Below are 16,403 nucleotides of genomic sequence, written 5' to 3' on the forward strand. Positions count from 1 at the left end.
GATGCAACGTTTTCCCTGGAGGAAGTTCAAAGCTCTTCCGATGAGTCTGATGAGGATTCGGTAAACATTGGGTGTCCTCTGTGTCTCCAGAGCATCTAGCTCTTGCCTGAATAGGAAAAATTCCAAAGGCGAAGAGAGATAAGCCAATAAATAAGAGAACAAGCTCTACTTCTTCTTTGTCCCTCCATTATGTAAACCACCAGCTCAGGAGGCAAGGCCATGATCATGGGCATGTGGACTTTTTTTTTTTTTCCAAAAGTTTGTACATTTTGATGGGTTTTTTTGTCTGTTTTACTGTGGCTTCTGCACTTCAAATCAGCACTTGCAGGTAATGGGGTTTTTGAATAGTATCACCGGGTATGAAAAGTTTTCCCAAGAAACCACAAAAGATTGTTCATTTTTTTCTTTCTTTTTTGGTCAACATTTTGCCACACTCAAGTCAGTGTAAGTCCTAGCAAAAAGACGGTAGTTAGGACACAACTGTTGCTGTAGATGACGTGACATTGGTTGAATTTGTGCTGACATTTGTGTAACTCCCCTCGCTGTTTGTGTTTGACTCATTAGGGGGCACTTGGCTGGAGTTGGCTCGAAGGATTGCTCCCGCCGCACTGCAATGTGGCCGTGGCCCCGGTTCTGGGGTGTAGGTAAAGGTAAGGCTGGTGGAATAAATGATTCCATCATTACGGACCAAAGTTACTGGAACCTGGACTGGCTGCCGGACCCATCTCCAACCTTCTCGGAATGCAGAAATGTCTGCGACAACACAGAGCATACTTTCTCCACATCTGTACATAGTTTCAGCTTCTACATCCCCAAACCACACTCGTAAATTTGGAGTGAATTGCTGTCCTGTAAGTTCAAGATTGCTACATCCCCACTGCCATTCAACTGAAGACTTTCTACAACAGGCACCAGTGTGACTGGGGCGAGGACAGGGCCCATCACCTCGTAAAATGTATACTCTGCCTTATCCGTACTAATGATTGTCCAGGAAGCGCCATCATTTATCATCTCTTTATTTGGTTCTTTTGGGCATGGAGTGGCCTGAAACCGAATTATTCTTTCTTGAGAAAGGCACAAGTACCCTCTTTCAGTATCCTTAAGGTAAAATGCACATTTATGGCACCGTGACACAGGATCATCTGCATCCAGTAATGAGGTTTGCTTATCAACTTTCCTAATTATCAGTCTTGGGAGTGCCATGCCGGTAACTGAACACACAAGTGTGACTGTTTGTCCATAATGGATGTATCCATCGCGGACTGTGAATTCTTCTCCTTCTGATTCATCGTCATCCAAGAGATGAATGTAAAATGCTCCCCACTGCTGAGAACTGGCATGGAAATTACCTCCTTCTACATGCAAGCATCTGGTACTAACTGTCTGGGATCGAAGCCGATTAAACAGAGCCACCTTTGTTCCTGAGGCAATGCATAAGTCAGCATTTTTCAGTGACTGCTTCTTTTTGGAAGGTTTGGAGATGACTTTTATCCGCTTGCTGAGGAACACACCAATGTCATCACTATTGCCATAGAACATCTTTACAGACAGCATGAAGTGCTTTCTCTTGTCTGAGTCAGATAGATACAATGTTTTGGCCGTGCAATAGTTCTTTCCTTCCCAGTTTAGCTGCTGCATTTCTTGGTCACTATTTCCTATTCTAATAAATGCACAGGGTTGAGACTCTTGTTCAGAACAACCATCGCATTCCACTTGTTCTTTTTTTCCTTCCATCCACTGCCCATAAGATACACACAAGGAGGAGGGCAAAAAAACCTTTTTTCATTTCCATATGACTTCTGTGCAACTTTTGCATGAAGAATAAGTACTGTGTGATCCCCTTGCTCTTTTAAATAATTTCACATAGCTTCCCTAGTAAATCATTTAGGTGGAAGCCGCTCACCAAATTGTCTTTTAATCCGTGCCATGGTACTTCAAGAACATGTTAAGGTAAGCCACAGGCTGGAACACTTCGATGCACCTCAAAACACCTCACCCAGTGTATCTGTATCATTCTCCTTTCCTTTTGAGATCATAATGGTTCTGAAGAACTATAGTGCTTCCATTTCAATGATAGTTTCATAATTTCAATGACTTGTCACAGCAGGTGCCATCTTCCACCCATGTGGACTTTCGAGTCAGCCAGAGCTGAGCCCAAATGTGCCCCTTGCTGGCTGCATGAACTTGGGCACTCTCTTAACCTCTCTGATCCTCAGTTTCCTCATCTATAAAATGTGAATGACACTAGCATTTTCTCTCAGGGTTTATTGTAAAGAATTAAGGGCCAGCAAATCACTTAGCACAGTGCCTTGCACATAAAAAGGGCTCCATAAATGTTATGCCTTGACTCAGTAAATATTTTAGTAAGTAGCTCCCGTAATGCTGGTGATTAATGTAAATAAGTGATTTAATTAACTAGAAGCAAATGGCTCTTCCTGAATTACCTACCCTGGAATCCATCTCTCCAGCTTTGCTGGAATGTAGCCATGTCTATAGTGATTTTGGGGATCTTGCCTATTCATAAAGGGACTTTCTCAGTCGGCAGTGTGTTGAGAAGCCTCGAGTTGTGAGGTATGGTGGGGGTGGAAAAGGATATGATTATCTTAAATTATTCAGTGGGCTAATCTGCAGGTTAGGGATTAAATTTAATCGTAACCTCCCCAAAAGAGGAATTAAATCCAACAGGAGAAAATTGCAGGGAACAGATTTCTGGGACTTTTTGTTTTGTTTTGTTTTCCTGATCCAGCCAGAGTTTATGGATCTTCTCTTGTGTATCAAGCACTGTTCTGGGTACCAGGGACACAAGTGGTGAACACAGTCCCTACCCTGATGGAGACTGCATCCTAATAGGAGATGGATAACAAGCAAGTAAACAAGTAAATAAACAAGACAAATTTAGATACTCATAAGTACTGTGAATAACATAAAAACTGAATGATAAGAAGGAGGATTATTGGTGACAGGGGATAAATTTCTTTCTTTTTAATTGAGATATAACTGACATTAACATTATAGTAGGGGCTTCCCTGGTGGTGCAGTTGTTAAGAATCCTCCTGCCACTACAGGGGACATGGGTTCGAACCTTGGTCCAGGAAGATCCCACATGCTGCAGAGCAACTGAGCCCGTGCGTCACAACTCCTGAGCCTGCGCTCTAGAGCCAGCAAGCCACAACTACTGAGCCCACGTGCCACAACTACTGAAGCCCATGTGCCTAGAGCCCATGTTGCGCAACAAGAGAAGCCCCCGCTCACCACAACTAGAGGAAGCCCGCGAGCAGCAACAAAGACCCAGTGCATCCAAAAATAAATTAATTAAATAAATAAAAATTTTTAAAAAACATTATATTAGTTTCGGGTGTACAACTTAATGATTCAATATTTGTATGTACTGCAAATTATCACCACAATAAGTTTAGTTAACATCCATCACCACACACAGCTACAAAAAATTTTTTTTGGGAGGACGAGAAATTTTAAGATCTACTCTCTTAGCAACTTTCAAATATGCAATAGAGTGTTATTAACTATAGTCACCATGCTGTACATTACATCCCCCTGACTTATTTATTTTATAACTGGAAGTTTGTACCCTTTGAGCCCCTTCACCCATTTCACCTACTCCCCACCCCACACCTCTGGAACCACCAATCTATTCTCTGTATCTATGAGCTTGTTTTTTGTTTGCTTGCTTGTTTGTTTTGGTTTTCTGTTTCTTAGATTCCACATATAAGTAAGATCATACAGTATTTGCCTTTCTCTGTCTGACTTATTTTACTTAGCATAATGCCCTCAAGTTCCAGCCATGTTGTTTCAAATGGGGTGATTTCCTTTTTTCTTTATGGCAGAAAACTATTCCACATTATATATACCATGTTTTCTTTATCCATTCATCCATCATTGGGCACTTAGTTTGCTTCTGGCTACTGTAAATTGCGCTGCAATGAACGTGGGGATGCCTATTTCTTTTCAAGTTCGTGTTTTCATTTTCCTTAGATAAATACTAAAGAACAGATTTCTGCTCAAAGTAAGGAAGGATCTTTTGTCTCCAGGAGCTTCCCAAAGAAAAACGGGTTGTCTCTAGAAGTAATGAGCTCCCTGTCGCTGGAGGTGACCAACTCTAGGCTGGATGAGCCATTGGAATGGGTCTTTAAGTCCTATGTCTGTGTAGCGTTTTACGGGTTCATAGGCACGAGATCAAGGGAGTTTACTGTGAGATCAATGGAGTTTTTTGTCCTTATGCCCTTTTTGCAGATGAAGAAAATGAGGCTCACAGAGGATACATCCCTCACCCAATGTCACACAGTTGGGAGGTGGCACCACCAGGTTGGCCCTCCGGTCTTTCAGCTCTAACTCCAGTGCTCAAGCCACTCAAGCAAGCCTCAGTGATGACCAGCATCCACCCATTCCAGCTCATCACTGGAGGTACTTTTTAAAAATACAGATTCCTGAACATCATCCCAGACCTACTGGGCCCCAAACTTCACAGATGGTTTTTATAATCAGCAAATTCAGGGTAAAGCTACCTCTGGGTTGGGCGAGAGGGAGGTCTGACTGGGGAGGTCCCCACTGACACTGTAAGCAGCCAGGTTTGGGATCCACTAGATGGTCTTGTCTGTAGGGCCTTTTCAACTCGAAAATTATCTGACCTAAAGCAGCTGGAATTTGGGGGCAATTTCTGTAGATCCACTGAGATCTGCTATTGGTAACTAGATCCACTTCCCACTGGGTTTACTATTCCCGGTTGTTCACACAGAGCCCACCAGCCCTTTCCCTGGACAGATTCAAAGGTGCCAGTCCTTCAACCAGTCCTGGTGAAGCCAGCCGCTCTCAGCATTTTCAGGGCCATCAGCTTCCTGGCTGCTGGAGCATCTGAGGGGACCCTCCCAAGTCCTGCCGTTGGCCCCGTGTCAAGAAGAACAGCTGCAGGCAGCAGGGGACTCAGTCCATGTGAACGTGCTACAAACCAGTCTTTAGGTAGAAATGCTTTAATCAGCTGTTATCACATTTGATTGCAATGATGGCTGGTTTCACAGCACAGACTGACATGCAGCTGTCCCTATGGGCCACTGTCTTCCTGGCTTTGGGTGGGTGTTGCCTAAGCCTTAGGGTAGCACGTGCAAAGCAAGAAGCGAAGCCCAGGTGCTGCTCCATCCGGAATAGTGATTGGGCAGGTCTAGCCAAGAGGTCAAGGACTCCCTGGCCCCAGTCAGCCTGACCTGATTACTGTTTACAAGAGCAAAACCAGGAGGTTTGCATAGAAATGAGAGTGCCCATAATCCAGGTGTGGGGAAATCCACCCACAGTCCTCCAAGCTTTACAAGGTACCTCAAGGTTCAGAATACTTAGGGACATGGTATGTTCTTACCATTGCTGAAGCCAGCAGTCTCCAAACTGGCGGTGATTGCACCTCATGGTTCACATGACTGTTAAGGGACATATTGGACCTTCTATTCCTATTTATTTTTATCTCGATCTTAAGATTTCTATTGCACAGTTATCACAATACTAGATAATGCAACTGCTGAGTTCTTCTTCCATGCCAGGCAATGTTCTAAGAGCTTACATATATAGATATTATTATTTGTACTTTATAAGCACAGACAGGTCAAGTGATCCCTCCAATGTCACACAGCTGAGAAGTGGCAGAGCTGAGATTTGAACCCCACAGTCTGGCTACAGAGTTTACGTTTATAACTACTACACGATTCTGTCTCATATATAAATACAATTTACAAATTTTAAACAAACAACATATATGGGGGTTGCATGCTCAAGTTTTTGTTTCATTTTTAACTGAAGAAGGTATTCAATCAAAAAAAAATAAACCCTTTGGAGAAAATATTGATGAATTCAGATAAAAAATTAAGCTATTTCCATGGGAGCTTCTGGGGCAGGAGGGATAGTTGTCAGGCTCGTTAAAGTCTTAGGGTACCACCATGAGTTCAAAATCTACTGGAGGGACTTCCCTGGTGGCACAGTGGTTAAGAATCCGCCTGCCAATGCAGGGGACACGGGTTCGAGCCCTGGTCCGGGAAGGTCCCACATGCCGCAGAGCAACTAAGCCCGTGCGCCACAACTACTGAGCCTGCGCTCTAGAGCCCGCGAACCACGACTACTGAAGCCCTCGAGCCTAGAGCCCGTGCTCCGCAGCTGGAGAAGCCACCGCAGTGAGAAGCCCTCGCACCGCAACGAAGAGTAGCCCCTGCTCGCCGCAACTAGAGAAAGCCCGCGCGCAGCAACGAAGACCCAACGCAGCCATAAACAAATAAACAAACAAACAAATAAATAAATAAAAAGCTACTGGAAATGAGTCTTCCAAAGACCAATCATTGTATACCATCTTCACAACTTTTATCATGTCTTTCAGTACTTTTGTCTAATTTCATATTTTTCTTTAAATCGGCTTCTTTTTTAAAACTTAATGAATTTTCGAAATAAACACTGTATTACCACTGCAAATGGAAAAGCAGCATCTCTTGCAGAGATGCCACCATCTCATTATAAAGTATTAGAAAAATTCTACTCGAAAGGTCTTGTTTTTAGGAAAATAATAGCAGCTAATTTTTTTTTTAATAGGAAGCAATGTTCTTGAATTCCAGAAAAAAAGTCCAGGCCGAAAATACTGATTTAAGAATTAGCCACACATTTAACAAGAAGCCTCTTGAATGTACACTTTGTCTTCAGAGTGGAAATAATTAGACAAGAGATGACAAAAGTGCAAATGTTTTCATGTGTCTCATAAGACAAAATGCTTACTTTTGAGGTAATTTTGACTCTTTTAATATTTAAAATTTTACCCCCAATGAAATAGAATTACATTGAGGAGGCTATATATACATAATTATTAAAATTTAGCAAAAATTTCTTCTTTCGTATACTTATTTAATCAAACCTAATTGGAATCATTTGTTACTAGAAGGACATGTAATAATTAGATAAGATGAATGAGTGTTCTCTTTTTATCCCTTAAGTTCATGATGTATTAATAAATTTAACTAGAATGGTGATCAAGAAGAATGATGTGTCTAATAACAGTTAATATTTTATAGCGCCAAGTATTTTATAGCGCTAGGTACTGTTCCAAGTGTTGGAAATATATTGCGTTTACGATAGCCCCGCTAGGCAGGCATTAATGTTATCCCCATTTTACAGTTGAGGGTCAGGGATTTTTCAGCAATTTCTGCAAGTTGACACAACGATTGAGGCCGAGGGAGGATTTGAACCCAGGCAGCCCCACAGCAGGCTTAGAGTTGTTGCTCATTATATACACAGTGATGTTGCCTATAGCACTTCCTGCACCAAGGGAGAGGGCTGGAAGGGAGTGCCCTCCTACCCTCAACCTGGTTAGGGACCTACTGCTGGGCCTCCGTGGACTGCCCCGCTCCCTGTGGCCAAGTCAGATAAGTCGCTGCACTTTCCTCCTCCAGTGGTGGGTCCAAAGTGGGAGTGCACGCCCCTCTATCACCAGGACCTGACATGAACTTGCAATAAGAACACTGGCCTGGACTGGTTTAGAAGGATCCTCCCAAGATGGCAGCTTACAGCCGGAGAGGACCCAGCTGGTAAGAGGCTGCGGCGGGAACCCTTGGAGCTAGAAACTGAGGCTGGGTGGGAAGCAGCAAGGTGCAGGAGCTGCACTCCCAGCCACCCTGAGTTGCTGCGGGCAGACCTAGCACGGGAGTCCCGGAGAACCCACAGAAGTGCCCACGAAAGAAAGACAGCTTCAAAAATCTCCCAGGTCTGGAGAGCACAGAGTCAGATTATTCCAGCCCCAGCCAAGTAAGGAGTCGCCACCCCTTGGCTCTCCTCCCACTCCTGTTCCCAGCTCTAGGAGAGGGGAGGCTTACAGAAAGAGAAGCTTGCCACCATCACGCCCTCCCAGGCTAGCGGTCTGGAGACAGGGAGAAGGAAAATCCCACAAGACTTTTTTTTTTTTTTTTGGCTGCAGCACACGGCATGTGGGATCTTAGTTCCCTGACCAGTGATGGAACGCGTGCTCCTTGCAGTGAAAGTGAGGAGTCTTAACCGCTGGACCGCTAGGGGAAGCCCAAGACATTTTAAAAGAGAATTTTATGATTGTATCTAAACAGTCCTGCTTGTTCAATTTTCAAGAAGCCTTTCTCAGCTACATCTTTTGGGGTGGGAGGGAAGGAGCTGGAAAATCCAACCATGTAACCAGGCTAATGGAAACTGCAATACTTCCTAATAAACGGAAGTGTGCCTTCCTCTGTTAGTCCCTCCATATCATGACATTGCCAACATAGAGCATGATTCAGGAAACCATGTGACAGGAGGACCAAGTGGGGACCCTAGGGACAATCACTATATTAGATATGTATTACCGAAGCTGAATTTCTTCCTTAATTTTTGGATTAAGAATCAATACAAATAGAAAGCCTAGTATTTCCTCCCTGGTCCCCAGTATAACATCAGTGAACCACATTTTGAAAATTCAGTGGGGGAACTATGACAGGTTCTTAAGCAAAAGAGAAATGTGATAAAATCTGTGCTTTTGGAAGTTGATCTTGTGGCAGGGGACTAGGAGTAAGAAGGCCCAGGAAGGTTTGAGGGGGAGGGGAAGAGATCATGCCTAAGATGGACAGGGTTTGCTAAATCTCTGATTCAGCAGTTGGGGCGGGGTGGTGAGGAGAGGCTTATTAACAATCAACAAGCCTTTCCAGGACATTCTAAATAATGGTGACTGCCCCTCTCCCAGCAGCACAGGACAGCCCGCATCTATCAGTCAGACAAGGAGTGAGCCAAAAAAGGGGAGGAAAAGCAAAAGGAAAAGGCAAGCTGGTTGAGCCAGTCTGGTTGAGCCTTGGCCCAGCCCATCCACAGCAGGATCAGATAAGTTCCAGAGGGCTCACCCGAACTGCTTTTCCTCCTTGTCATGAGTGAATGAGAAAGGGAGGAGGTAGGCTTGGCAGGCCCAGACTGCAGCGGCCATGCCCAGATCTCCCTGGTTTACCCAGACTACGCTGATAATAAGGGCACCCCAGGGAAATTTAAAAAACCAAGGAGGAAGGCTCCCCCAAGAGCTCATGAGAAAGCATTTGACAGAATCCATGCTCACTTCAGAACACACACAGCCACACACATACTGAAAAGACCCTTACAGAGCAGCTGTTTAGAAGCAAACAAATCAAAACCGCTGAGAATAAGCCATGTGACTCTAGAGGATGAGGAATTATGTGCTGTCCTGCGGAGAGAGATGGAGGAGGGGGCAGGAGTCAGGTTAGGTTGGGGTTCTAATCCTTACTCACTTCTGAGCCGTGAGGTTTGGGCAAAATGCTTAAATTCTCCCATTCTCAGTTTCTACACCTGTAAAACGGGGTCAGTCACCGCTACCTCTGAGACTTGATTTGAAGGTTAAATGAGATGGCATAAGTGAAAGCGTGCAACCCAGGGTCTCACACACAATAAGTTCTCAAGGTCTTAAATACTATTACCAAGTGTCCATAATGTAGTGTTTTGTTTCTTTCTTTGTTTTTTGTCGTACAATGTTAACTGTACTAAAATCTGTCGTCTTTTCCTTTATGGTTTTGGGGTTTTGTGTCTTGCTTTAAAACATGCTTCCCAAGTCCGTATTATAAAATTATTCTCCTATATATTTTTCAAACATTTTTCATATATATATTATATGTGTGTGTGTGTGTGTGCGTGTGGTTTTTTTTGCGGTACGCGGGACTCTCACTGTTGTGGCCTCTGTCGTTGCGGAGCACAGGCTCCGGACGCGCAGGCTCAGCGGCCATGGCTCACGGGCGCGTGTGGTTTTTTTTGCGGTACGCGGGACTCTCACTGTTGTGGCCTCTCTCGTTGCGGAGCACAGGCTCCTGACGCGCAGGCTCAGCGGCCATGGCCCACGGGCTCAGCCGCTCGGCGGCAGGTGGGATCCTCCCGGACCCGGGCGCGAACCCACGTCCCCTGGATTGGCAGGCGGACTCCCAACCACTGCACCACCAGGGAAGCCCTATAAGGTACAATCTTTTGTTTATTTTTGCATGTCTATCTTCCCACCTAGATTGTAACTTTCTTGAAGACAGGTCTGTATATTATTTATCTTTGTGTCTCTAACACAATGATACATCCTAACACAATATCTGTCACATAGTAATACATGTGTGGTGAATGAACAAATGAACAAACAAACAAATGCATAACTATTTCTGGCACATATATATGAGTATGGCCACCTACCAAAAGACTTTTAAAACATAGGTGAATGATTTGACTTCAACTTTCAAAAGACACATCCGCCTCTTAAAGACAATGAGAAGGATATCTGCCTTCCCATTTTTAATCTCCACACTGAACAGTTCCATTCCAGTGAACCATTTCTGGGAAGAATTTTCTGGCCATTCAGTTGCTTTTTCCCTTCCATCTGAAAAGTCTCTGCAACTCTGAAGCTTTCACCTTCCTCTTTGATTACACAATCTTTCTTACCTATCTACTTTTTGTGTGCAAGTGGGGTTTTTTTGTATTTTTGTTGTTGTTGTTTTTCAGTTTAAGATAATGGTCATTCTTTAACTTGGAATATTAGAAATTTATTTTACATAAAGAAAGAAGCAGGACTTCCCTGGTGGCGCAATGGTTAAAAATCTGCCTGCCAATGCAGGGGACACGGGTTTGAGCTCTGGTCCGGGAACATCCCACATGCCGTGGAGCAACTAAGCCTGTGCACCACCACTACTGAGCCCGCGTGCCACAACTAATGAAGCCCGTGCACCTAGAGCCTGTACTCCACAGCAAGAGAAACCACCATGATGAGAAACCCGTGCACCGCAACGAAGAATAGCCCCCACTTGCCGCAAATAGAGAAAGCGCACATGCAGCAAGGACCCAATGCAGCCAAAAATAAATAAATTAATTAATTAAATAAATCTATTAAAAAAAAAAAAGGAAAGAAGGAAACACCAAAACTAATGTTCTTATTTTTTTCTTTTAAATTGCCAAATTTTTTCTATATATGTATATATTTTAACATGACTGGGAACAACCAATACTCAAGTTGTGCTTTCAAAAAGTCATAAAATCTACTGATATCCCATATTTGTTATGGAAATTTCTTTACAAATGAGTCAAATTATCTCCCATGCCAATTTTTTAAAGGAGAAATATTGTTAGCCACTATCAATTTTTCTCTTATTTGAATAGCAGTCACACCATTGTTTAATATCTTTATTTTAAATCCCACCTGGATTTTATTGTCTTATCTCCTCTTTTTATTCCTAGCTCACAGACTAATTCTTGTTTTTATTGGCATTTGCCAGGCATCTCATATTTAGTGTCATTTGCAAATTCTCTTGTTAATCTGGCTGATTCATCTTCCAGAATATGAATTAAGATGTTTAAATATTAAAACATGGCATTAGTTTCTTTATTACTTATTGGTTCCACCTATCATAGATAGTGTTCCCCATTAATTTAGTATTTTTTCTTCATTGTGATTTGTATGAAATTATGACTGCTAGGAATTTTGCATGAGTCTAATTTTATGAAGCAAAGAGGAAAAAATTTCTTGCATTATGAATTATGCTTAATGGATAAAATTTCTTATTTTAAATAATGGTTTATAGGTCTGTGCATTTTGCAAGGAGAGAATGCTCATGCCTGTACTTTTTAAAACTTGGATGTGACCTGGTTTTAAAACTTTAAAACAATTTAGTGATATAGGCATAGTTCTTCTGGATAGAAACTAATAGTAAAAACAACTGTAATAATAGTAGCTTCTATTTATTGAGAACTTACAACTTGCTAAGCATTCTCCCAAGCACTTTTCATACTGATAATTAGAACTAATATAGCTTACCATGTACCAGGACCACTCTGGCACTTAACATACAGTAACATATTTAATCATCACTACTACTCAGGAGTAAGATAATTATATTGTCCACATTTTACCCAGGAGGGAAAAAGGCACAAAGTCAACCAACTTGTAAGCAGTTGAGCCAAGATTAACACCCAGACTCTCTGACTCCAGAGCTTTACCCCATGCTCTTTTTTTCTCATGCATGCTACATAACAACCTGATTAGTTTGTTATTTCAGTCCCATTTTGCATATAAGTACAATGAGGCTCAAGTAAAGACCTCTCCAAAATTCGCATGGCTGCTGAGTGCTGGAGCTCAGATTTGAACCTCTCCCTGTTTGATAGCAAAGCCTATGCATTCCCCAAAGTGCTAGTGAAAAGATCCAGTGATGAAAGGTGAGAGGAGAGGACTAATTTCATGGTGTATAATTCTTTGTATATGTTGCTGGATTCAGTTTGCTAGTATTTTGTTGAGAATTTTTGTGTCTATGTTCATAAGAGATATTGGTCGGTAGTTTCCTTTCCTGTGATGTCTTTGTCTGGTTTTGGTATCAAGGTAATACTGGCCTCAGAGTGCATTGATACATGTTCCCTCCTCTTGATTTTTGGAAGAGCTTGTGAAGATTTGGTATTAATTATTCTTTATAATTTGATAGAGTTTACTAGTGAAGTTACTAGTGGGCTTTTGTTTGGGGAAGTTTTTAAATTAGTAATTCAGGCCCTTTACTTGTTATAGGTCTATTCAGATTTTCTACTCTTGAGGCTGTTTCAGTAGCTTGTGTCTTTCTAGGAATTCGTTCATTTTACTCACATTATCTACTATGTTGACATATACTTGTCACTCATTTCATCTTGATTTTCAATTGTAAGAATTGAGTTTTTCAAAATGTTCTCTTGGTTTTCAAATTCATTTTTAATGTTTTAAAATCCTTTTCATTGAAATTTATTTTATATGTGGAACCATTCTGCCACCCTATTTTATGTGTTGCAATTTTGTTGTTTCTTTTCAATTTTTCCTTTGTTTTTTTTATGTCCCACTCCACTCCCTTAAATTTTTAGCACTCAATTTTCCATTAATGTCTAAAAATAATCAGTATATTCATTATCACTTTGAACAGAATAGTAAAATTTACAGTTTCACATCCTCCCAATTCTGCCCACACAGTGATCACCTCCCATTAGATCTAGATTATTAACTCTTTTGTTTTTTACATTATGGATCACATTTAGATTTAACACTAACTTTACAAGTTTTTCATAATCCTCATCTTCTTGTTTCTTGTATTTAGTTTTTACTTTACTGGACTATATCCTCAAATAGTCTTTTCAAAGAGAATTTTCTGTTCTAACATGCCCTTACTTGTCTCAAAATATCTACTTTGCCTTTCTAATTGAAAGCTGCCTTACCTGAATATAGAATTCTAGGCTCAAAATATTTTTTCTCAGAACTTTGAAAATACGTCACTGGTCTTCTAGCCATTGGGGTCGTCATTAAGAAGCCTGATGCCAACTGGTTTCTTGCTTACTTTCAAGAAGGTCGCATTTCACTCTTGACGTTTTAAGAATTTTCTCCTACTCTTTGGAATTTTGAAATTTTGCCAGAATCTTAACCCATTTGTGCTTATATATTTTGCCCTTCCCACAGGTCCCGATATTACTACATGCACATGAAATTTTTAAAGAAAACTATAAATTCTCCATCCTTCCTGCATGTTACCCTACTTTCCTTCTGCTTTACGATATAAATTCTTCCTAAAGGAAGGCAGTCTGACCTTATGGAATCAAAGAGAAAAAAAATTTTTAAATAGGAGTATATTTGTTTTACAATGTTGTGTTAGTTTCTGCTGTACAACGAAGTGAATCAGCTATAAGTAGGTCAGACATTTCCCACCCACTTAAATTACAGTTTTATTTATGTGTATCTCCATACATGCCTAGGTGTATGTCCAGATTCTCTCTTCAGGTCCAATTGATCGATTTGATCTTCCCTGTAACAGCACCACAATGTTATACTTAAAATAACCTTGGAGAAGATTTTGATTTATCTAGGGCAAGTTTTCCACCCTCTCATTACACTTCTTTTGCAATAATTTACTAGAATTCTTCTGCATATTCTTCTCCAGATGAACTTTTGAATCCATTTATTGAGTTCCAAGAAAAATTGGATTGGTTTTTTTATTGAGGTGACAGTGAGTTTATATATTATTTATGGAGTGCTGATTTATTCACAGTATTGAATATTTCCATCCTGGAGCATAAGACATCTCTCTATTTATCCAAATGTCCTTTTGTGTACGTGTACATTTCTTTAGCTTTGTTCCTAGGTTTTTTGTTTTGTTTTGGTTTGGACACATTTGTGAATGGTATTTTTTTCATGGAGTTTTATAATTAGTTATTGGTGGTACATAGAATAATCCATCAACATTTTTAACACTGATGTTATATCCAGCAATCTTACTAAACTTTCATTAGTTTTAATAGGCTTTTTAAAGTTACCTGGGATTCTCAGCAAATAATCATATCATTTGTAAATAATAACAGTTTTGTCTCTTTGCTTGAAATTTTTTTTCTGGTTTTATTGTAAGGGCAAGAAACTATCTTCCTTTGGCTAGATTTTTAAATGTTGAATAGATGTAGTAGTAGTAGGCATTCCTGTCTTAATCCTGACTTTAACAGGAACGTTTATAGTTTTTCACCATTAATGTGATATTTGGTATAAGCTTAAGGAAGATATCCTTTATCGAGTTAAGGTAGATTCTTTCATTTTCAGAATTGCTAAGATATTTAATCAGGTATTGATCTTAAATTTAGTAGAATACTTTATATTTTCAGCTTTATTGGAGTATAATTGATAGGAATTGTATATATTTAAGGCATACATGTTTTGATATATGTACACTGTGAAGTGATCACACAGTCAAGCTAATTAACATATCAATCACCTTACATAGTTATCATTTTTTGTTTGTGTGTGTGTGTGTGTGTGTGTGTGCGCGCCCTGAGAACACTTAAGATCTGCCCTCTTAGAACACTTCAAGTATACAATACAGTAATATAGTATTATTAGCTGTAGTCACCATGCTGTACACTAGATCTCCAGAACTCATTCACATGGTATAACTGAAACTTTGTACACTAGATGTTAAATACATTTCAAAGTGTTTTCAGATGATCATAAATTTTTTTCTCTATACATTTATTACTGGAAAGAATTTCTTAATAGATTCCCTAATGTTGAACCATACTTGAAACTTTGGAATAAACTCTACTGTTTTCATTTTTTTTTACTGCACTGAGGATTTAATCTGTTAATATCTTGTTTAGGATATTTGCATATCTGTTCATAAATATATTGAACCCACAGAATAGACAATATATTGGTCTATACTTTCTCTGTTCTTTTTTTTTATGCTATCATCATCCTGTTTTATTATGTTATTAAGTAATGCTAGCCAAGTCAAATGAGTTGGGATGTTTCCCCATCTTTCTATGCCCTGAAGCAATTTATATACTGTATGGAATAGCTTAAAGGTTTGATATAACTTGATTTTAAAATAGTTTGAACCTAATATCTTTTTCTCAAGCTGAAGGAAACAGAGTAGGGGTGAGATGAGTTTTCCAATAACTTTTAAATTTCTTCTAGGATTATTCAACTATTCAGGTTTTCCATTTCTTCATGTGTCAATTTTAAGTATTTTCCTGAAAAATCACCCATTTCATTTTTTTTTAAAAACAGCTTTATAGGGGCTTCCCTGGTGGCACAGTGGTTGAGAGTCTGCCTGCTGATGCAGGGGACGCAGGTTTGTGCCCCCGTCCGGGAGGATCCCACATGCCGCGGAGCGGCTGGGCCCGTGAGCCATGGCTGCTGAGCCTGCGCGTCCGGAGCCTGTGCTCCGCAACGACAGAGGCCACAGCAGTGAGAGGCCCGCGTACCGCAAAAAAACAAACAAACAAAACAAACAAACAAACAAACAAAAAAACAGCTTTATAGAATATAATTCACATACCATACAAGTCACATATATGAAGTGTACAATTCAATGGTTTTTAGAATACTTACAGAGTTGTGAAACCATCACCGCAATCAATTTTAGAACATTTCCATCATCCCCAAAAGAAATGCATACCAATTAGCAGTCATGCTCCATTTCTCTCTCACTTCACACAACCCCAGCTCTAGTCAACCACTAATCAACTGTATACCAAAACATGTTATCTGCCCATAGAGAGAGTTTTAATTCTTCCTTTTCAACATTGATGCCTTTTATTTCATTTTCTTGCCTAATTTCCTGGCTAGAACCTCCAGTACACTGAAAAGAAGTGACAAGAGTGGATATCTTTGTCTTGTTCCTGATCTTAGGAGAAAAGCATTCAGTCTTTCACCATTAAGTATTTAACTGTGGGTCTTTTATAGATGCCTTTTATCGGGTTGAGGAAGTTTCCTTTTATCCTTAGTTTACTGAGTGTTATTATCATGAAAGGGTGTTGGATTTTGTCAAATGTTTTTTCTGCACCTACTGAGATGATCATGTGATTTTTTTTCCCTTTATTCTATTAATATAGTGTATTGCATTGATTGATTTTCAGTG

The 16,403-nt window shown here is 40.4% G+C and overlaps 2 pseudogenes; one reads left to right on the forward strand and one right to left on the reverse strand.

Moving 5' to 3' along the window:
- Positions 1 to 293: 293 nt before the first annotated feature.
- Positions 294 to 2,114, reverse strand: LOC102995855 (recombining binding protein suppressor of hairless-like; annotated as a pseudogene).
- Positions 2,115 to 12,109: 9,995 nt separating this feature from the next.
- The window catches only part of LOC102991106 (elongation factor 1-alpha 1-like), an 11,017-nt pseudogene continuing 6,723 nt past the window's right edge, over positions 12,110 to 16,403 (forward strand).

This window comes from Physeter macrocephalus, chromosome 7 (assembly GCF_002837175.3).
Source record: "Physeter macrocephalus isolate SW-GA chromosome 7, ASM283717v5, whole genome shotgun sequence".
In the NCBI taxonomy this organism is placed as follows: Eukaryota; Metazoa; Chordata; class Mammalia; order Artiodactyla; family Physeteridae; genus Physeter; species Physeter macrocephalus.